The sequence below is a fragment of the Prosopis cineraria genome, unplaced genomic scaffold, assembly GCF_029017545.1.
Source record: "Prosopis cineraria cultivar Desert tree isolate PC_DT_omini unplaced genomic scaffold, ASM2901754v1 PC8, whole genome shotgun sequence".
NCBI classification, from domain to species: domain Eukaryota; kingdom Viridiplantae; phylum Streptophyta; class Magnoliopsida; order Fabales; family Fabaceae; genus Prosopis; species Prosopis cineraria.
The window spans coordinates 13,257,986-13,270,222 of record NW_026555339.1 but is presented as its reverse complement, the minus strand read 5'-3'; positions in this window follow the sequence as shown (position 1 = coordinate 13,270,222).

Genomic DNA, 12,237 nt, shown 5'->3' with positions numbered 1-12,237 from the left:
TTTAATAAGGATATAATGATCCATTCATTAAAAAAATGCTAACAATCTCTTATATTTAAGGACAAGAAAAAGTTCTAAAAAACTTCTTATATATAAGGACAGAGAGAGTATTCCCTATGTCTTTATTATGAAAACATTTCTAATTTTCTCACTGGAACCAAAGATCGAGCCAGGAATCGTGCAGGCTCAAGCCTATAAACCCAGTTGTTCCAAAATTAATCATTTTCTGAAGCCCAAACCTTATTTATAGGACTCAAGATTGAGCCCATAAACCCTTTTTATTATTTTTTTGAATTTTTAAAAATTAAAATTTTTAATTATAATATTTCATATTTTTTTAAAATATAAATTATAATATTTAAATATTAAAAATGGACTTAAACTGATGGCCCATCAAGCTTGGCTCTAACCAAGGAGATGTCATTAAATTATTAACTTTGTTTAAAAATAGAATAAACTCTCGATTTTATCCTAAATAAAAAAGTTTTAAATTTGCATTGCATTCTATCTCTCATGCATAGTTAATGAGTTTAAATAGGAGTAATATTAAAAAATATAATTAATACTCAATCAAGTGCTTTATATTAAATATCAAAAAAATCTTTTAAGAAAGTGTCCTATAATAGAAATGGGAGGAAGTATATACTTATTAATTTGTGTGGAATGAAATCATCTTTTCATTGCACAAATTTTCTCCTTTTTGAATGAATGACTATGTTTAGGTTAAAATATAATTTTTGGTCAAAGCCCACCTCTAGCAGGGCTATGCAAAAGTTTCGTGGTCTTGTTCGACCTGGTTTGACCTGTGAAAACCTAATCCTATCCTATCCTATAAAACGTTGGTCTTGTAGGACTAAAAGGACTAAAAAGAAAAGACTAATTTTTTGGGTAAGACCAGACTAGAGATCAAGTATCTGGACTAAGTAGTCCGATTTGATCATATATAATTGTTTTAATATAATTAAAATTAATTTATGAATTATTAATTAATAAGTCTTACACTTAGACTGCCAGATGGCCCCTTTCCCTCAGTTTACTCACATTCTTAGTTCACTTAGACTGTACTCAAGCCTCTCATTCTTAGTTTCTCACAAACACGAACGAGGCCCTAGTGCCTACCCTACCCTCCTCCAGTGTGCCACCGCCGTCAATTGCATTAATGACGTTGCACCATCACCTGCCCTTGCTCACCATCACCCCTGACCTTTGATTCACTATAGAGCACGTTGCACTGTCGAGCACGCTGTACTATCAAGCACATCAGGTATGTTCATTTCTGATTCTTGTTCTTGATTTGGTGAGAAAATTTTGGTTTGGACTTTAGCCTTTCCTTTTTTAATTCTTGTCGCTTTTAATTCACTTGATTTCCTGATTGTTTCTTATTCTTGTTTCCTATACTTAGTTTTGAACTCAACAATTCTTGTTTCCTACGTGGTTGTGTTGGTTTTTTAGAACAAGAGTCATGATCGTTGATATATAGAGGATTCAGTGCTCTAATTTTGAACTCAGCAATTCTCATTTTGGTGCTCTAATTCTCATTATTCAAGTCGAATAATAATTGAGAACTAATTTTGGTGCCCTCATGTGATTAACAAATGCATACCAATTATTCTTCTTAATTTTTTATTTCTTGTGTTTTTTATTTAATTATGATTGTAATTTCATTGGTAATATTTTGTATTTTATCATTGTGAAGTCATAGATATTGAGCAAACATCCAACATTGACCAACCTCAATCGTCTCCTTTTACTGGTGAAAATGTGACTTCAACTTCTTCTACACCATCTTTGACACCTACTCTTCCTCCTCAACCCCTAACTACTATAGAATGTCCTTCTCCTCTTACAACGATAACTGAAAATGAAGCTACAGAAGGTAGTATTAAGAGGGAAAAAATATGCAAGAAAGGTATCAAAAGTGTGGGAACACTTTACTAAGTTACCATTGAAGGAGACAAATGGAGAAGTTAGAGCTGCATGTAAGAACTGTAATTTAGATTATGCTTGTGAACCAGGCAAGCATGGTTTAACATCCTTGAAGAGGCATGTACTAAAATGTCTCAAGAATCCACACAAAACTACAAGTGGGCAAGAGGGAAGCTTAGTACCTTACATGTTCAATCAGAAATGATGTCGTAAGGCTCTAGTTGAGTTCATCATATGTGATGAGATGCCATTTAGGCTTGTTGAGAAGGAAGGCTTTAAAAAGTTTCTGAAGGAGTTAGAACCATGATTTCATATCCCTTTAAGAATAATAGTGGCTAGAGATACCTAGCAATTGAACTGTAACTGAAATATTTTTTTCTTGCTATTAGAAATCATTATAAATTTATTATGATTATAAATGTTTTTATTATCTTAATTGAGTTTATTAGGTTAAAATATATTATCTCTTCTCATATAAGAAAAAGGATTAAAAAAAGCTAAGTGAGTACCGAACTACAGGATCAGTCTCCCAGTCTTGTTAATCTCTGGGTTATCACTAGATCATATTGGACTACGGGTTGCCTAACTCAATTCTTTTCATGAAAAAGACCAAACTTCAGGTTAGGTTGAAATCCAATCCCGTCCAGTCCTTTATGCAGCTCTAACCTCTAGTTTCTAAAAGGAAGGAAGTTAATAGGAAAAACATGATAAATGAGGCACCACTTTAGGCAAGTGAGACAAGTGGATGAAGTTTTGATAAGATTGAGAGACATTGGCATAAGAAAAGTGGAAGTTAGAAGCATCAAATGTAAGCAAGAGACATTTTAAGCATCTTTCCAATCCATTCAATACCTGAACCAACATGAAGACAACGTCCAAACACTTCTTCCTTCTAGAAAATTCTATGTAGTTCTTCTAGATCAGCATGCATTGGACAGAGAGAATCGAGCAATAGCAACAGCATGGAATTGAGAATGGGGAAACACCCATTTTCTCACTTGCATATTCTGAACGATTTCTGAAGTAGTTCTAGGCTGCCATGTCTGTTGGCTGTGTCTTCTATTAGTTTCCACATGATCCTTTATCACTTTGTAGAAATTCTCACTTTCGCTCTACACTGTATGTAAATGGGGAAACAAATTAGAACTATAATCAATAGAGTCATGTGGGTGAATACTTTATATAGGATATTATATTGTCTAATGTCAACATATGAAATTGAGAAAAGAGATTGGTATAATAATCAGTAATGCCATGTGAGTGATTACTTATAATATATACTATTGGTTTGTATACCCTAAAACCTAAATCAGTTAATAATTCATCATGGATGGCTTCCAGGAAGAGAATAGAGAAGTGAACTTGAAGTCTTGAGTGGTGACGTTGGTGAAGGAGTATGGTGAACCCAGATCCAGGAAGTGGGGGATTGGAGCAGAAGATGCTAAGACTCCATTGGCCACGCGGGGATACTTCATTTTGAACTAAAAGAACTGGTATTGATTTTCCATAGTGCTGCATTTCAGTTTCCAATGCATCCAAAAGGAATATGGTGAGATTCGGGAATTGGGGCAGGCATTGTTTTAAAATCCACATAGTTGGACCGTTTAGACTATTGACTTGAAATTAGTAATAACTCGGTTTGGACTAAAAAATATTTTCATGGTTAAGCCGAAATGGATTAGAATTAAGCCACCATTAAGCCAAAAACCAGAGTCAAACCGGAAATTGGATGGTTCTAAACACAATATTAAAAAATAAAAAATTAGATCTCTACTAAAAACCAACTTCATTTTTGGACCCTTAACATGTTTATAATATGATTTGAGACCATTTTTGCAATAGATGTTGACAGCTATATGTGCAAATGTAGATTCTTTTAAATCTACTCATATCTAATTTAATCAAAATTTACCTATATTTGATAAGTTATAAAATTATAATTTATAATATTGTTAATTTATAGTCATGTTATAAATTATTTTATTAACAACTAGAAATGCTATAAATTTATTTTTGATATATATATATATATATTTTATATATGCATTTAATATTTTTTTAAATTTTTATTTAATTATTACGTACATCACATGCTTGGCTGCCAATCTAATCAATTAAATCATCAAAACCAAGAGCTGTTGATTTTTCTAGTTCAACATCCAGTCAAGCTTTAAAGCATTGATGTGGGGTTGCTGTAACGAGCACAAGCCTAAAAGGAAAGCCTGTCTTAAAAGACTAATCTATTAGGAGAGAGAGCCCCTTAAACTTATAACCTCACACCACTTGTGAGGCTCCCCAATGTGGGACTTATGACAATGTCACCCAATCAAGAACCGACGTCTCCGATGGCTCCACTCCATGGCACTTCACTCAGCCTCTTGCCGGTCAGAATTCTTTGTGAGTAGTCCTTTCCTTAACACTAGCCTCTCAATGAAAATACCAATGTAATGAATATAAGTTCAAAGGGAGAACCCATCTCAAAAGATTGGCCTATTAGGAGGGAGAGTCTCTTGAATTTATAAACCTCACACTACTTGTGAGGTTCCTCGATGTGGGACTCGTGACAATGCCACACTATTAAGAGCTGACGTCCCCGGTGGAGCTTCATTCCACTACACTTCACACGACCTTTTGCCAGTTAGAACCCTCCATGGCTAGCCCTTTTTATGATGTCAGCCTCTCAATGAAAGTACCAATGTAACAAGTACAAGTCTAAAAGGAGAGCCCATTTTAAAAGACTAGTCTATTAGGAGGGAGAACCCTTTAAATTTATAAATTCCACATCACTTGTGAAGCTCCCCAAGGTGGAACTCATAGTAGTTGCACAGTGTTAAATTTCCCTTTCACTCGATGAGTTCAAAATAAGGGCCTATGTTTTGATGAAGACTAAAAGGGCCTTGAATGGGACTCTGTTTCGAACATGAAGCCTATGTTATTTGCGAACCATTCTATGTTGCCCTCGTTTCCCTTGTAGATGAAGATGAGATATCTCTGTTGAAAGATTTTCGTAGCTCTAGGGATTATAATTGAAGTGGTCAAGAATCTGAGTGAAAAACTTGGTCTTGTAATGGGCATGTTTAGATGAGCAGGATCCAAGCTTGGGCATTATAAATGTAATTTGACCATGGAATCAGTAGAGGTGTCAATTCTTCACAAGTGACCAAATGCATGCACTTGAGCTGGTTGTTTGTGTTCTACTTGAAGTTTGTTGGAAATCTTCTTTAGGCATTATAATTATTATTAATGTTATTAAATTTAAAGTTTCCATTGTAGCTATTATCTCCCTTACACCCATGTTCCATGTAGGCTGGGAATTTAATTGGTGCACAAACCTGATAGTCTTTTACATAGTTTTCTTTTGCATGATTGTAGAATGATGAATTTTCTTAGAGGCTAGTTAGTCCTTTTTTGACATTAATTTACTATTTTGATAGTAAACTGTCATATGCAATATGTGGTTACTGAAATTTGATTTAGATATTAATAATACACTTGCTATTCCATTGTACTGTGATATATTATTTTATTGGAGATCATAACATCATCTATCAAATACAAGGCCAAATTTATCCATACATCAAAGTTCTCAAGTCCTTATTATTTAGCTAAATTGAAGGAAATGATATTGGTCTACATCTATATATCATATACATTAAGGTTTACCCTTTTCGAGTCTCTTGCAAGATATATAGGAGTTAAATAACGTGCATGCATGGCACAAAGTATAATTAAACAAGATGACTAAATGCCAAAGGGTCTGTGCTTAACACTAATTTTTTCTCTAAAGTCCGCCATCTTGCTGGTTAATTTCTTGCGACCTTCCAACAAACTCAACAATTGAGAATCAATTGCTTCAAGCTCACTCTGCACCGTCTCCAAATTTCTTCGCATCACTGCAAGCCGCTCTTTGATTTCTACTCTTTGCTTTCGAACTTGCTCTAACACTCTGTCACGTGTCTCCAGCTCTGCCTTCACGACCTGAATTTCTTCTTCCACCACCGTGACATCATCAGACATGTCAATACCGAAAACTTTGTCCCAAACCGTGTCGATCAAACCTTTTTCGAACCCTAAAAAGGATGCAGCATCCAAGTTTTGTTCTAAGGTTGATTTGTCTGATGTTGTGATGGTGTATGGGGTCTTGGAAGCCAGGATGATTAAAAATATATCACAAAGCACTCTGTAAGAGAAAGCTATCACTGGGCGAGGATGATGCTGTTCATGAGATAGCCTCAATTGGGGATATAGCTCTAATGCTTTTGCAAGCAAAGCTGGCTCGCCATCTTTTAAGTCCACCACTTCTAAGATTTCACCGATCCCCATTGTTGGAGAAGAAGAGCCAGCTGCAACACCAATTTGGGATTCTGATGTGGCGAACAAAGTTATCAAATGACTGAGAGAAAATAAGATGTCATCTGTTTCACCTAAACAGCTTAAGCCACTTGCTTACACATATTCTAAGCTTTAAATATTCCGAATCCACTTTCTAATTTCTAGTCTATCTATTTCACCAAAATAACTTAAATCACGTGCCTCATATATTCATAATCTACTTTTCAATTACTAGTTGTGGGACTTTTTATCTAATATTTTCTTTGCAATGTTCTCTTCATTTTTTCTTCTTTGCATGAATTTGTATTTTTTTTAGTATAGTAGGCTTCATGTCAGTTACTATTTAATTTTTTTTCTTTGTTTCTTTTTAATCTCTTATTTTTTTTCCTTCTCCATCTTTCATTATCTTTTTCTTTTTTCCTTTTTAAGTGAATTTTGTTTTTGTTTCAGATCGATTTGGCTCTCGATACAACGTCAATTTCTTTATATTATGTGTCCTTAAGGATTTTTTGTTTTTCCAAAATAGCTTAAACCAATTGGTTAAATATATTTTAAATTTTATATACACCTACTCTACTTTCTAATTAATAACTAGATGTGGGACTTTTTCTCTAATACATGAAACCATCGCAAGAAGAAAGACACTTACCAAGAAGGAGAGGAGGCATAACATCATCAAGGTTTGCATTTGTAGCCTTCTCTGATTTAGGTTCCAGTTGAGCATTTGTATCTCTTGTTTCTTTAATAGTCTAGATAATGCAAAATGAAAAATTAGTATTATATAGTTTGTTTGATGTGTATCCTTTAAGAATGTATTGTTGTTTAGAACTATCTGAAAGCACTAGAGAGACGTACGAGTGCTCTTTTGAATTTTATTTCAAACGAAGTTGCCATTGGTGACGTCTCTGTACCAGCAACGTTTCCAACAATTTCTTTTGCTGTTTCCTTAGTGCTCTAACAACCAACCACATAAGGAATAGGTTGCATATATATAATGAATAGATTATTAAAACAATAATATCATCACTAAATATACAATGAATATAATATAGCTATTCCATCCCCCATATAAATCAGTATAACAATAAGAATCATGAACTTACATGTGCTAGTTCTTCTTTTGATTGGATTGGTATTATGGCTTCCTTTGATCCATGTTCCTCTTGAAAGCCTTGTTCCACTGCATCGTTCATGATAGGAATTTTGATTTCACTTTTTGCTTCTCCAAATGTGAGTTGACCTACCAATTTTTTTTCAGTCCTTGGTTGTCCATCAAACATCTGTATGCCAAGTATAAGTATATATAAAAGAATTAGTCCTCCTATGTGCCTATAGTTTAAGCCATATTGAACTCCATTATAAAATGTCAATAATAAAATTGCACATGCATGTTTTCCAGGTGGTGGGACATATAAAAAGGTTAGAGATTCCATTTTGATCACCTTATTCATTGCTGGTAACTTTGAAGTAGGAATTACTTTGCCAACTTCCTCCTCTGTTTCTTTATAGATTTTATTTACACCAAAAGATATAACCAAATAGTTCACTGCTGAGATAAATTCTTTAATTCGTAGATGTTTTCATCGTCATTCAATATTCAACTTTTTTCTAGAAGCATTTAGATATATAAATAACAAAAAAAAAGTTGAGACTAGATATGTATGGTATTGACTTGTTGGTATGGACATGTGAAGATGCATTGAATGGTTGGTATTTATACTTAAATAATGCATTAAAGCATGATATGAGTTTAAAATGAATGGAACTAAGTAATTACCAATGAAGATGGACTAGATAACAAGCCTCGTGCTTGTGAATTAATCGAGGAAGTAATCATTCTAGTTTCCATAATTGGAGTGTCATCTGGAAAGCTTTTGACAGAATTCTGCAAAAGTACAAGAAGATATGTAAGAATCAGATTGTTCAATTGTAATGCTTAAATCCATTTGATATCATGTGAAGAGTTCAAGCATGCAACAATCTTCACTCCCTTGTTCTTTATTGTTTCTGTTCTTGATTCTGTCTTCATCAAACCCTAAAACAAGCAATAACAATATAAAAAGATGTTTAAACAATTGAGTTAACATACTCCTAACTCTCTATTTGAAAAGGGCATAAAACATTAAAACAATAACCAATGTGAACTCTTCTTGGAGAGGATTGATTAATGCTTTGGATGAGTTTCTTGATGCCAAATCAGCCACCATAGTTGCTACCACTATATCCTCTGAGGTAGGACCCTCTTGAACTCTTTCTTTTAATATGACATCAATACTCTGAGCAATAAAAAATTGTGATAATAAGATATCATATTTTGAAATGATGCAACGTCAAATCATCACTATATAGTCATCAATGTTATAACACACATCATCATGGATAGGTAAATTAGTTTTGTGGCAAGCTTCAATAGATGATTTTATTTCTTAGTTGATTCACTCATCATTTCGTGTCCATCCTCCAACTCCTGTTTGAAATATTATTATATAATTAGCACAAATATTAGCATTTGACAATTCTAGATCTTGGATGTAACTTGTTATCACATTGAAAACAATCAAATAATTTATAAACTTACATTAGAGATGTCCTCTTCGATTGTGGTTTAGCTGTTGAAGCTTCCAATGCTTGTTTCTCTAATGCTGGAGTTGGATCTTCGGCTTCAATTTCCATCAATGTCTCCTCCTTGCGCTACCATCAAAAGGCACATTTTATCATCCATGCATTAGTTTGATCTCTCTCTCTCTCTCTCTCTCTCTCTCTCTCTCTCTCTCTCTCTCTCTCTCTCTCTCTCTCTCTCTCTCTCTCTCTCTCTCTCTCTCTCACGCGCACACACATGCACCCAAGTTTGAATCTTCTAAGAAACTTAACATCATATATCTTTAATATTTCTAGTGATTTTTGTTCAAAATCTTCACTTTGGATTTTTTGAATGGGTTGATGAAGTCATTGTTATAGCTTTATCTAATCGAAGTAGAATCTTGTTAATCAAATACCCTCTCTGTCTTAATTTATAAGATATTTTTAGATAAAATTACGCATACCAATAAAACTAATTAACTACACTTTACAACATTATTTTCTCAAGATAAAAATATAAACTTTTAAAAATATCCTTAATTTAATACTTCATTTGTGAAAGAATATTAAATAAAGAATATAATGGAACTGGTAACATTGAAAAAATACAATTAACAAAATTTTATTTTTATCAAAGCATTTCATATTGTAAGATGTCAAATCTCCCATAAAAAAGTGTATAAATTGAGATGGAGAGATTATTTCGTTTCATACCTTGTGTAATTGACTGAAAAATAAGCTTGAGTCATCTAGCATAATCCTTAGTTCTCTCATGTCTGTTAATTAAAAATCATTCTTCTCTTGCTACTATTATAAAGGTTCAGTTTACATGCAAGTCCTCTTTTGAATGTAGAATCAGATTGTCATTGTACCATTAATGAAGATACATTTGAAGTGGGAGCTTCATCAACACTTATCTCCATTGCTTCCTTCGAATACTTAACAACACCACAAGTAATTAATAATTTAGATGTAATCAAATTTATGAAAATGTTAAATTTATTTGTAAAAGAAAAGACAAAAAAATTACAGTTGGTTTATTAATTAAAAGGCAAGGAACCTTTTTTGTTCTGGTGATGATGATTAATTAGTCTAGTAAATTACCTCTGCAAAGTTTCGTGATGCACTTGCTTCTCCCCTATGTGGTGTTTCTTGAGAATTATTGGAATGTATAGAAACTAGCTCTTCTGTTGCAGCTTGACTTCCTGAATAAATATTTTCAGGCCCTCCTTGAAGTTGAGAAGTAATTTCTGTGGAAATTATAAAAGTTTCGATATATGTAGCATTAGTAGTAGGGAAAATATAAACATGCAAGTGTGTTTATAATTTTTAAAATTTTGAATTAGGTTCATACAATTTATTTTATTTTAATCGAACTCTTATAATTTGATTCCTTAGATTTTTTTAATCCCTGAAGGTTATCATTGAATTTTTCCTTTACAAATAAAAAATTAAGAGCATATATATTTTTACTAAAATATTATATAACTTTAGAATTAATAACATAATTTTTATAATAAATCAAAATTTATATTATTAGATTGTTTTCTAAATATTTTTTATACATATAGAATTTTCATAAAATATAATAAAAATATAAACTGTGTATTAAATCAAACTTTTTATAAACTCCAAAAGTATTTTTGTTTTGAAAAAAGTTAATAATTCATTATTAATTTTAACCTTAAGGGATTAATATATCTAATGGATCAAACTATAAGGACTTAATTAAAACAAAATAAACTATATGAATATAATGGCTTAATTAAAACAAAATACACTATATGAATATAATGGCTTAATTAAAACAAAATACACTATATGAATATAATTCAAATTTGAAGAAAACTATAAAGATGATTAATTTTTCCTTAGAGATTCATACCTTGATATATGGCACAATCAACCACTTCATAACTTTGCACAGTTTGAAAATCAATCCCCTCATAAACAGCAACAAGCATTGGCAATTTTAAGAGTCTTATAATTGACAAATTTGGAAACACATCTTTGACCAACATCTTCTGTACTGTAGAATCTTTTTTGTGTGTAAATGCTTGCTTCAGCTTAGAGGCTTCCTCTATTTTCAATCTCTCTAACTTAGGAAACATGCCAGATGTTGAGATTGAGAAGAGGTATTTCAAGCTACTACAACACTCTATGCAAATTTCTTGCAAATTTGGGAAGCTAGGTTGATGCGAATAATGATCATTATCAGCACTTTCTTCTTCATATTCATGGCCGTCTTCAATTATGTCAACCAATTCTTCACAATCTTTTATCTTTAAAGAGGACAATTGTGGGAGGCTTTTCAATATTGAGATGGAGAAGATAGCTCTTGGCTTTTCTCATCCTATAATTTGTAGCCACCAAAGGTTGTGGAGGCTCAAATTATACTTGGGACCATTATGTATATGCCTCAACTCACAGAGATTGTTGAGGTTCATGTTTCGTAAATTTAATGTCACGGGACCTTCAATTCCCACTCATTCCAAATTGAAAACCTCTTCTGTTTTGGATTTTCCTATTGCAAGATCTTGTAAATTTTGCATACTCTTCATAATTTTCGTCAAGTCCTAAATAAAGGTATAATAAATTGAAATTTAAGTGTAAATTCTACAAGTTAACTCTCATCAGAATTTAGGGCAAAGGTAAATATTAAAACAATAATAACATGTTCATCATATACATGTATATCTACAAATATATAAATATGCATGGACGTGAAAGTTTCATAAGAAACTGTTATAACATTATTAAATTGCGAAATTCCCAACACTGCCATTAATGCCTATTGTCTCCGTTTAGCATGGAAAGCCTATATATTTACAAAGACATGTAGACATGGGCTACAAACATATATTTTATCAATATCATGTCTAATTGCTCCTATTGCCTCTTGATAAACATATTATGCAACTTAAATAAGTACTTTAATTTAACCAAGATTTTTTCAAGATCTTTTGGTTGATCACTTTTTTAACATCTGCCATAAAATTTTCAACAAAGGCATATATTCATAAAAAAAAAAAAGAGAATTTTATTGTAATTTTTTAGTATGAAAATTTAGTATAATTCCACCTTTTGACATGACACATTTAATTTGATGTCTAAAATATACTCCTTCCTGTCTTCTTTATGCTCCTTATTATACGATTTTCTAAGCTAAGTTGTCTAATTTTTTATGCCATTTTTTTGACATTCCCTGACTAATTAAACAACTTTCTAACTAATTAACTTATTATCCTCTATTTAATAAAATTTATTGGAGGTAATTATGAAAAATTAAAATTATTAACTAATTTTAACTGAATTATTTAATTTATGTAAAATTGTTAATAAGTCGTTATAATGAAAGCACAAAGTATATTCTTTATGGAAAAAACTTATATACTTAAC